The sequence below is a fragment of the Arachis stenosperma genome, chromosome 4, assembly GCF_014773155.1.
Source record: "Arachis stenosperma cultivar V10309 chromosome 4, arast.V10309.gnm1.PFL2, whole genome shotgun sequence".
Taxonomy (NCBI): domain Eukaryota; kingdom Viridiplantae; phylum Streptophyta; class Magnoliopsida; order Fabales; family Fabaceae; genus Arachis; species Arachis stenosperma.
This window is the reverse complement of record NC_080380.1, coordinates 65596572-65608628: the sequence shown is the minus strand read 5'-3', so window position 1 is coordinate 65608628 and position 12057 is coordinate 65596572. Positions and strand designations below refer to the sequence as shown.

The window sequence follows — 12057 nt, the reverse complement described above, 5'->3', positions numbered from 1 at the left end:
TCCTTCATGGATGCATACTCGGGATACAATCAAATCCCGATGTATGGACCCGACCAAGAAAAGACCTCGTTCATAACCCCAAGGGCAAACTACTGCTACGTAGTAATGCCCTTCGGGCTGAAGAACGCAGGGGCAACCTACCAGAGGCTAATGAACAAAATGTTCTCAGAACACATCGGCTACAGCTAGAGGTGTACGTCGACGACATGCTAGTAAAGACACAAGAAGACAGAAACTTGGTCGCCGACCTCAGCAGTATCTTCGACACCCTCCGGAAACACAACATGAGACTTAACCCGACAAAGTGCACCTTCGCCGCAGAAGCCGGGAAGTTCTTAGGCTTCATGCTGACTCAGAGAGGCATCGAAGCAAACCCGGACAAATGCCAAGCAATACTCAATATGAAAAGCCCGACGTGTGTCAAAGAAGTACAACAACTAAATGGGAGACTAGCCGCCCTATCAAGATTCTTGGCAGGATCAGCGATAAGATCACTCCCTCTCTACTCACTCCTAAAGAAAGGGAAACCCTTCTCTTGGACCCCGGAATGCGAAAAGGCCTTCCAAGAATTCAAGGAATTCCTCGGGCAGCCACCAATCTTAACCCGACCTCTAAAAGGGGAAGAGCTCGTACTATACCTGTCGGTCGGACATCGGGCAGTCGCCTCGGCACTAATACGAGAAAATGAGGAGGGGCAACACCCCATATACTTCGTAAGCAAAGCACTACAAGGGGCCGAATTAAACTATCAGAAAATAGAGAAATTCGCCTATGCACTAGTGTTCACAGCTCGGAGACTCCGCCCCTACTTTCAAGCCCACACCATCAAAGTCCGGACAAACCAACCCATGAGACACATCCTACAAAAGACAGACATGGCAGGACGAATCCTACAATGGGCAGTGGAATTGTCCGAGTTCGACCTCCACTATGAAGCCCGGACTGCCATAAAATCTCAATACCTAGCCGACTTCGTCGCAGAATACACTGAGACCCCGGGAACCCCACTCTCATGGAATCTGTATGTCGACGGATCCTCAAACAAAACAGGAAGCGGGGCCGGTGTTATACTCGAAAGCGATCAAGGAACACGGATTGAGCTATCCCTAAAATTCGAGTTCCAGGCCTCAAATAACCAAGCCGAATACGAAGCCCTACTAGCGGGACTAAAACTAGCCGAAGAGGTCAGAGCAAAGAGGATCACGATCTTCAGCGACTCCCAGGTCGTCACATCACAAGTAAATGGAAGCTACCAGGCCAAAGACCCTACTATGAAAAAATACCTAGACCAAACACAGGCGCAATTACGACACTTCCCGGAAATACAAATCCAGCACATACCCCGGGAGCAAAATGCCCGGGCAGACGCCCTCTCAAAACTTGCTAGCACCAAGCCCGGAGGGAACAACAGAAGTCTCCTCCAAGAAACTCTACAATCCCCCTCCGTGTTAAGGGAGGAAGAAATACTAATATATCCGGGCAACAACAAGGATGGATAACCCCCATACTCAACTATCTGAAGTCGGGAACTCTCCCCGCCGAAAGAAAAGAAGCTAAAAGGCTTACAAAGGACGCCCAGAACTACACGTTAATCCACGACGTATTATACAGAAGAGGATTCTCAAACCCCCTCCTGAGGTGCGTCCCGACCACAGAAACAAAGAGCGTCCTCGAAGAAGTCCACAAAGGCATGTGTGGGAACCATCTCGGAGCCCGGGCCCTGTCCAAGAAAATAGTCAGAGCCGGGTTCTACTGGCCGACCTTGCAAAGAGACGCGGCAGAGTTTGTGAAAATATGCCCCCCTGCCAAAACACGCCAATTTTCACAAAGCACCGCCCGAAGACCTCATAAGCATCACCGCACCATGGCCCTTCGCAAAGTGGGGACTCGACCTACTCGGCCCATTCCCACAAGGACCGGGGCAAGTCAAGTACCTCATAGTAGGGGTCGACTACTTCACAAAGTGGATCGAGGCTGAACCCTTAGCCACTATTACGGCTCAGAAAAGCCGTAAATTCCTATACAAAAACATTGTCACGAGGTTCGGAGTCCCCTACTCCATCACAACAGACAATGGAACACAGTTCACAGACACAAGTTTTCAGAACTTGGTGGCCGAGCTAAAAATCAAACAGCAGTTCACATCGGTCGAACACCCGCAAGCCAATGGACAAGCAGAGGCCGCAAATAAAGTCATCTTGGCCGGGTTAAAACGAAGACTCCAAGAGGCCAAACGGGCATGGGCCGATGAACTCCCCCAGGTATTATGGGCATATCGGACAACCCCGCACTCTACAACAGGAGAATCCCCATTCCGACTAGCCTACGGAATGGAGGCAATGATTCCCGTCGAAATAGACGAAGGATCACCCAGAACCATCTTCTACAACGAAGGAGGCAACCCTCAGGCACAAAGGGAAGAACTCGACCTCCTACCCGAGGTCCGAGAAAGAGCCCGAATCAGAGAAGAAGTCTTAAAACGACGAACGGCCCTCAGATATAACCAAAAGGTGATAAAACGAAGCTTCTCCACTCACGACCTGATTTTAATCCGAAACGACATCGGAACACAAAAATCGGGAGAAGGAAAGCTAGCCGCAATTGGAAGGGGCCCTACAAAGTAACAGAAGTTTTAGGGACAGGCTACTACAAGATATCCGACCTAGAAGGCAATGAGCTGCCCAGAACCTGGCACGCCTGTAACCTAAGACGATACTACAGCTAGAAAAACTTAACCCGAGGTGTACTCTTTTTCCCCACGAGGGTTTTTTAATGAGACCCCGGTTAAGTAGGACACCCGGCCTAGTCAAAAGGGTAAACACTTTGTACATATTCTTCTTTTTAGTACTAATCAAATTTCTTTATTTTCTCTTTCTCGTTATAAAGCATATCCTAAAAAGTACCCCACCAAGGCGCATTAATTTATGCTCGGCAAAACGCAAAAAATCATTTGCCAAAGGCCATACGAGGTCGGCAAAGATGAAGCGACGAGGTTCAAATTAATGTGAGAAGTTATAAAAGTAACTCTGAAATGGCTCAAAAAGCCAAATAGAAAAGAAGTTACAAAAATAACTTAAAAAAGGCCGACCAAACAACGAAGTCGGACCTGACCAAAGGGGTACTCAAGGATCCCGATGTCCGAGAATAAACTCGGACCCAAGAAAGAAGCGGGCAAAGAACCAGGACTACGAGAAAGTCAAGGCGCTAGCTAAAAAGTTGTTACCCAAAAACAACTAAAAAGCAAAAAGCGAGAAAGTCAAGGCGCTAGCTAAAAAGTTGTTACCCAAAAACAACTAAAAAGCAAAAAGCGAGAAAGTCAAGGCGCTAGCTAAAAAGTTGTTACCCAAAAACAACTAAAAAGCAAAAAGCGAGAAAGTCAAGGCGCTAGCTAAAAAGTTGTTACCCAAAAACAACTAAAAAGCAAAAAGCGAGAAAGTCAAGGCGCTAGCTAAAAGGTTGTTACCCAAAAACAACTAAAAGCAAAAAGCGAGAAAGTCAAGGCACTAGCTAAAAAGTTGTTACCCAAAACAACTAAAAAGCAAAAGCGAGAAGTCAAAACGCTAGCTAAAAAGTTGTTACCCGAGAACAACTAAAAGCATAAAAGCGGAACGAGACAATCGAAACACAAAGCATGGCATAATAAGCTACAAGAGTAGCTAAAATAGCAGAACAGGTCCAAAATGTTTGCAGAAAACATCCAAAAACAAAAGCCCACAGGTCGGGCAAAAGCACAAAAAGTACAAAAATTACAGAGGATCAAGGCCCTTTCCAGACTCCGCATCAACACCTGGCTGAAACATGGATATCGGACTGCAGGAACAGCACCATCGCTTGGAACCTCCATACCAACTCTATCCTCGGCCAAAGGTGAAGTCGGGTTCACGACCGGAGCCTCGGGGTCGGACACCGGAGCCTTGGGGTCAGACATCGGAACCTCATCCTCAACAGGGGCAGGAACAATCTTCCCCTCCACAACCATGTTATCCGTACTGAACAAACTGAGATCCAATTCGGGAGCAAGAACCCGGACCTGATCCCTCAAATTCACAAACATAGCATCCATACCCTTGGCCACATTATCTTCCAGCTCATAAAAGTCATCCCGAGCAGATTGCAGCTTCTCCTTCGTCTCCACAAGCTCAGCATACAGCTTGGTATAGTTCTCCGTCGCCACCCTCGCCATCTCCTCAGACGTCTTCGCCACCGCCACAGCCGCGGTAGCCCTAGTCTTCTCTTCCTCCAAAGACTCCTCCAGCTCGGCAATCCTAGCATCCTTCAGCTGACTAACCTTATCAAGCTCGGACCGGGCCTTCTCAAGTCGGGAGCTGGTCGCCCCAAGGGGAGCTTTCTTAAACTCCCGAGCAATGGCGGCATGAAGGCTAGCCATCCGAACACAACTCCGCGCCATATACTGAAAGTGATGCTCCATGGACGCATCATCAGTAGAAATAAAAGTCTGAGGAAGAATGTGCTGCTCAACCCAACCGAGAGCATCGAAATCCTTGTCATTGAAACCAGCAGGCTCTCGGGAAGTCTTCTGTTTCTTAGGGGGAGGACCCGAGGTCGAGGTCGGGGAAAGCTGACCGGGTCCGGAGGTCGGAGGATCCTGAGTTATAGCTCGGAACTGAGGGACCGGAATGGTCTTCGACCGAGTCTGAACACCAAGTGTAGTCTTCTGCGGAGAAGGTCGGGGAGAAGCTTCAGCCTCGATATTCCGAGATGCCGCAGATTTCTTCGCTCGACGGAGAAACTTCATAGAATCAGCCTGAGAAGACATCTCTGCAGAAACGAAACAAAGAGGTTATCAAACAGAAAGATCAAAACAAAGTCAAAATATGAAAATGAAATCTCAAAAGAGGTCGGGAGCTACCTAACTCGGAACGGAGAAGGCTTGGATCTCCCAACATTTTCTTCGTATCCAAGTAAGGTGCCCGACCCCATAGACTGCTCAACACACCAACGAAAGCCTGTTCCACCTCATCTAGACTCTCGAAAGTGTACTTAACCGACACCACACTCTCTTGCCAACAAAGAGGAAACGAAGGCTCCCCACTCTCATCTAAGAAAAAAGGTCGGACATCTCCAACAGCCCGGACTTTGAAGTAATAGTTTTTGAAATCGTGAAACGACTCATCATACAAAGTGCAAAATTTCCTACCCTGGTTAGCCCTAAACGAAACCCAGGACACCTTCCCAGCACCCGACCCCGGCTTCGTCAGTACAAACAGATAAGAAAAGAGAAACAGAAGGGGAGACGCCTAAAATCTGACACAAAAGTTGGAAAAGCTTTAAAAACGCCCAAGAGTTCGGATGGAGTTGTGTAGGGGCAAGGTTACAAGACCAAAGGACCTCGGATTCCAGGTCGGTGAAAGGAAGACGGACACCTAGCTTGGAGAAGAAACAATCATAAGCATAGAAGAAAAGTTTCTCGGAACTCTCTAACGGCGGAAAACATACCCTCTCCTCGGACTCCGGGGCTGCTAACTCGTAATCCCGCTCAGACTCCCTGTTCTCACAAATACTACACTCCCTACGGAACCTAATCAGATACTCAGAATCTACAACAGACGGGACCCTTAAAGGAGCAGGATCTACCCAACCTAGACCACTCAGAATCTTGGTCGACATTGCTTGAAACACCTTTCGAGACATAAAAAATCTTGCCTACAAAGAAAGAATACAACAGCAAGACAAAAATCACACAAAGGCAGAAAAACCAAATTCAACAAAAACAAAAGAAAGCAAAGTTCTTTTACAAACAAGAAGGCAGCAACTCGAATAACAAAAATGGATCGGAGAAAAGTCCCCCCACACACACATACAAAGCAATAGCGGCGCCTCTTTTCGGGGCAACCCGGGCATAGAAGATATCAGAAAAAAGAAGCGTACGAAGAATAAAAGCGAAAAAAGCAAACCTGGAAAAGAAGAAAGCGACGAGCTCCGACGAAAGGAAAAACGGCGGCGCAGAAAAGAACTCTGAAAAAACGCACAAAATGGAAGACGAAGAACAGAGAGAAAGAAGAGAAGATGCTCGAAAAGAAGTGATGAATAAACAAAGAAAAATGAAGAAAGGGGCAAATAAATAAAGCCTCCACAGAGCGCCGCACGGAAATCGAGGAAGAAACGGTAACAAGCAATAAATGCTGAAACGACCGTTTTCAAATTTTGAAAAAACTACTATGCCCGAGCTCGACCTTCCGAAAAAAGACGAACTCGGGCAGGGGCACTGTTCATACCCTGACCGAGCTCTCCAAACTCGGTCAAGCTGATAGAAGGCCCGACCTCGACCTAAGGCCCACGTTCGAGGTCGGACCTCGGACAAACAGGCCAAAGAAAGGCCCATCAGAAGGAACTAAGCCCAAAACCTAAAGGCCGAAAGGGCCTGGGAAAGGCGGTTCCGCAAAGATAGAGATGAATCTCCCAAAAGATAAGATAAGATAAGAATATCTTATCCAGGGATGATCGCAGCCAACTACTATAAATACACTGGAGCACCCAGGTATAACTCATACTCTAATTCTACTTGATATCTGCTTGGACCCATGCTAACTTAAGCATCGGAGTGTCATTGCAGGTACAACCCCCCGCCGTTCAGCACAACCAGCTCGGGTCACAGACCCCCCACCTCGGGCCTTGCCAGAAGACCGAGCTACACGTTTCAGGTAACCCTCGGAACAGTTAGTATGTGAGATGTAACTCTCCTTGGTTGAGATTATGGGATTTGTGTGGCTGGATTAGATTTGAGCTTCATCTCTTCTCATGAACAATTAGATCACGAGAGTGGCAATTGGTTATGTTGAGAGAAATTGAATCACCAAGAGATTGGGATTCAATTACCCACTTGCCATGGATCTATACCCATGATTGAGAAGGATTTGACTAACATCAATTCATGAAAACTAGCATCTCTGATCCCTAATGATCCTCTCCATCATCAATTCTTATTTCTTTTACTTCTAGTTGTTTGATTACCCATAACCCAATTCCCTTTTTACATTCTGTCAATTTATTATTCTTGTCATCTACATTTTGTTCTTTCAATTCTTGCTCTTTACTCTTATGTTCTTTAAATTTCTGCACCCTTTAATTCCTTGCCATTTATCTTTGATGTTATTTAAGTTTCTTGCAATTTAAGTTTCAGTTATTTACTTTCATTTTATTTCTATATTCTTGTTCTTAATTGCCATTTAAATTCCTGTAATTATGTTCAAAAGTCACATTGCTCATAAAATCAAAACTATATCTGCTTGACTAAACTTACCATTTAACTAAAGTTGCTTAATCTACCAATCCTCGTGGGATCGATCTCACTCCTAGTGAGTCTTATTACTTGATACGATCCGGTATACTTGCCGGTTGTACGTGAAATCTCATTTTTACGTATCAATGGCCGAATGGCCAGCCCCCATAATATGATGTGAATTTCAAAATAATGGAAATGGACCAAAGATGTGGTCAAAAAGACCGAATGGTCAAAGACTAGACACCTAGTACAATAGTTAAAAGTTCTATTTATACTAAACTAGCTACTAGGGTTTACATAGATAAGTAATTGATGCATAAATCCACTTCCGGGGCCCACTTGGTGTGTGCTTCGGCTGAGCTTGAACTTTACACGTGCAGAAGCTTCTCTTGGAGTTGAACGCCAAGTTGTAACGTGTTTTTGGCGTTCAACTCTGGTTCGTGACGTGTTTCTGGCGTTTGACTCCAGAATGCAGCGTAAAACTGGCGTTGAGCGCCGATTTCTGTCATCTAATCTTGAATAAAGTATGGACTATTATATATTTCTGGAAAGCTCTGGATGTCTACTTTCCAACGCCGTTAAGAGTGCGCTATTTGGAGTTATTTAGCTCCAGAAAATCCATTTCGAGTGCACGGAGGTCAGAATCCAACAGCATCAGCAGTCCTTTGTCAGCCTTCTTATCAGAGTTTTGCTAAGGCTCTCAATTTCAGCCAGAAAATACCTGAAATCACAGAAAAATACACAAACTCATAGTAAAGTCTAGAAATGTGAATTTAGCATAAAAACTAATGAAAACATCCCTAAAAGTAGCTAGATCCTACTAAAAACTACCTAAAATAGTGCCAAAAAAGCGTATAAATTATCCGCTTATCACAACACAAAATTTAAATTGTTGCTTGTCCCCAAGCAACTGAAAATCAAATAGGATAAAAAGAAGAGAATATACTATGAATCCCAAAATATCAATGAATATTAGTTCTAATTAGATGAGCGGGACTTGTAGCTTTTTGCTTCTGAACAGTTTTGGCATCTCACTTTATCCATTGAAGTTTAGAATGATTGGCATCTTTAGGAACTTAGAATTTTAGATAGTTTTATTGATTCTCCTAGTTAAGTTTGTTGATTCTTGAACACAGCTACTTTTATGAGTCTTGGCCGTGGCCCTAAGCACTTTGTTTTCCAGTATTACCACCGGATACATAAATGCCACAGACACATAACTGGGTGAACCTCTTCAGATTGTGACTCAGCTTTGCTAAAGTCCCCAATTAGAGGTGTCCAGAGTTCTTAAGCACACTCTTTTTGCTTTGGATCACGAATTTAACCACTCAGTTTCAAGCTTTTCACTTGGACCTGCATGCCACAAGCACATGATTAGGGACAGCTTGATTTAGCCGCTTAGGCCTGGATTTTATTTCCTTGGGCCCTCCTATCCATTGATGCTCAAAGCCTTGGATCCCCTTTTTTTTTTATCCTTGCCTTTTGGTTTTAAGGGCTATTGACTTTTTCTGTTTGCTTTTTCTTTTTCTTTTATATATTTTTTTCGCAAGCTTTTGCTTTTTCACTGCTTTTTCTTACTTCAAGAATCAATTTCATGATTTTTCAGATTATCAATAACATTTCTCTTTGTTCATCTTTCTTTCAAGAGCCAACAATTTTAACATTCATAAACAACAAGATAAAAAATATGCACTGTTCAAGCATTCATTCAGAAAACAAAAAGTATTGTCACCACATCAATATAATTAAACTAATTTCAATGATAAATTCGAAACTCATGTACTTCTTGTTCTTTTGAATCAGGAACATTTTTCATTTAAAAAAGGTGAAGGATTCATGGAATTATTCATAGCCTTAAGACATTTGTTAACATCTATCACAGCTCCTGTTGTGGCTAGGAAAGGTCTTCCAAGGATGATGCATTCATCCTCCTCCTTTCTAGTGTCTAAGATTATGAAATTAGCAGGGATGTAAAGGCCTTCAACCTTTACCAACACATCCTCTACCAATCCATAAGCTTGTCTTACTGACTTGTCTGCCATTCGCAATGAGAATATGGCAGGCTGTACCTCAATGATCCCCAGCTTCTCCATTATAAAGAGTGGCATAAGATTTATGCCTGACCCTAGGTCACACAAAGCCTTCTCAAAGGTCATGGTGCCTATGGTACAGGGTATTAAGAATTTGCCAGGATCTTGTTTCTTTTGAGGTAACGTTTGCTGAACCCATGTATCTAGTTCATTAATGAGCAAGGGAGGTTCACATTCCCAAGTCTCATTACCAAACAATTTGGCATTCAGCTTCATGATGGCTCCTAGATATTGAGTAACTTGCTCTCCAGTTACATCTTCATCCTCTTCAGAGGAAGAATAGTCTTCAGAGCTCATGAATGGCAGAAGGAGATTTAATGGGATCTCTATGGTTTCTATATGACCTTTAGATTCCTTTGGGTCCTCAATAGGGAACTCCTTCATGCTTGAGAGACGTCTCAGGAGGTCTTCCACGTTGGGATTCACGTCCTCTCATTTCTCTCTAGGTTCGGCCATGTTGATTATGTCAATGACCTTGCACTCTCTTTTTGGATTCTCTTCAGTGTTGCTTGGGAGACTACTACGAGGAGTTTCAGTAATTTTCTTACTCAGCTGGCCCACTTGTGCCTCCAGATTTCTAATAGAGGACCTTGTTTCACTCATGAAACTTAAAGGGGCCTTAGACAGATCAGAGACTAAGTTTGCTAAGTTAGAGATGCTCTGCTCAGAATTCTCTGTCAGTTGCTTAGAAGATAACGGATAAGGCTTGCTATTGCTGAGCCTATTTCTTCCACCATTATTAAAGCCTTGTTGAGGCTTTTGTTGATCCTTCCATGAGAAATTTGGATGATTTCTCCATGATGAATTATAGGTGTTTCCATAAGGTTCACCCATATAATTTACCTCTGCTATTGTAGGGTTCTCAGGATCATAGGCTTCTTCTTCAGAAGATGCCTCTTTAGTACTATTGGATGCATTTTGCCATCCATTCAGACTTTGAGAAATCATGTTGACTTACTGAGTCAACATTTTGTTCTGAGCCAATATGGCATTCAGAGCATCAATTTCAAGAACTCTTTTTCTCTGAGGTGTTCCATTATTCACGAAATTCCTCTTAGAAGTGTACATGAACTGGTTATTTGTAACCATGTCAATAAGTTCTTGAGCTTCTGTAAGCATTTTCTTAGGTGAATGGATCCACCTGCAAAATGGTCTAGTGACATCTTAGAGAGCTCAGACAGACCATAATATAATATATTCAGAATGGTCCACTCTGAAAGCATGTCAGAAGGACATCTTTTGGTCATCTGCTTGTATCTTTCCCAAGCTTCATAGAGGGATTCACCATCTTTTTGTTTGAAGGTCTGAACATCCACTCTAAGCTTGCTCAGCTTTTGAGGAGGAAAGAACTTAGCCAAAAAGGCCGCAACCAGCTTATCCCAAGAATCCAGGCTATCTTTAGGTTGTGAGTCCAACCATATTCTAGCTCTGTCTCTTACAGCAAAAGGGAAAAGCATGAGCCTGTAGACTTCAGGATCTACTCCATTAGCCTTAACAGTCTCACAAATCTGCAAGAACTCAGTTAAAAACTAGTAGAGATCTTCTGATGGAAGTCCATGGAACTTTCAGTTCGGTTGCAGTATAGCAACTAGTTGAGGTTTCAGCTCAAAATTTTTTGCTCCAATGGTAGGAATTGAGATGCTTCTTCCATCAAACTTGGAAGTAGGTGTAGTGTAATCACCAAGCATCCTCCTTGCACTATTATTTTCAGCTGCCATCTCCTCTTCCTTTTCGAAAATTTCTGTAAGGTTGTCTTTGGACTGTTGTAATTTAGCTTCTCTTAGTTTCCTCTTCAGAGTCCTTTCAGGTTCAGGATCTGCTTCAACAAGAATATTCTTGTCCTTGCTCCTGCTCATATGAAAAAGAAGGGAACAGAAAATAATAATAGGGATCCTCTTTACCACAGTAGAGAGATTCTTTTATGTTAGTAGAAGAAAGGAATAAGAGTGAAGAAGAATGAAGAATCTGAACACAAAGGTGAAGATAGGTTCAGATTCTTGAGATGAAAAGAAGTGTTAGTAAATAAATAAATAAATAGAAGAAAATGAAAGGGAGAGAATTCGAAAATTAATTTTGAAAAAGGGTTAGTAGTTTTTGAAAATTAAGAGAGGAAAAATAATTAAAATTAAAATTTAAAACAATTAATTAATTAAAAGAATTTTGAAAAAGAGTGAGGTAACTTTCAAAAATTAGAGAGAGGAAAGTAGTTAGGTGGTTTTGAAAAATAAAAGATAAGATATAGTTAAAACAAACAAAAAGTCAACTAGTTAGTTGAAAAATATTTGAAATTTAATTTAAAAAGATAAGAAGTTGGAAGATATTTTGAAATCAAATTTTTGAAAAAGATAAAATTTTGAAAAAGATATGATAGAAAAGATATTTTGAAAAAGAATTTAATTTTTAAAATTAAAATTGATTACTTGACTAACAAGAAACTAAATGATAAGATTCTAGAATTTAAAGATTGAACCTTTCTTAACAAGAAAGTAACAAACTTCAAATTTTTTAATTAATCACATTAATTTTTAGTAAAGTTTTCGAAATTTTGAAATAAAGATAAAAAAAAGATTTTGAAAAAACATTTTTAAATATTTTCGAAAATTAATAAGAAAATGAAAAAAGATTTGATTTTCAAAAAAGATTTTGAAAAGATAAGATTTTTAAAATTGAAAATTTGACTTGACTTATAAGAAATAGCTAAGTTTTTAAAAATTTTTGACTAAG

The 12057-nt window shown here is 42.2% G+C and overlaps 1 non-coding gene across 1 annotated transcript; it reads left to right on the top strand.

Annotated features, from left to right (window-relative positions):
- Window positions 1–10550: 10550 nt before the first annotated feature.
- On the top strand, window positions 10551–10658 carry LOC130978708 (small nucleolar RNA R71). The gene has a single exon (XR_009086326.1). It is a non-coding gene; the product is annotated as a small nucleolar RNA R71 (small nucleolar RNA).
- The last annotated feature ends 1399 nt before the right edge of the window (window positions 10659–12057 follow it).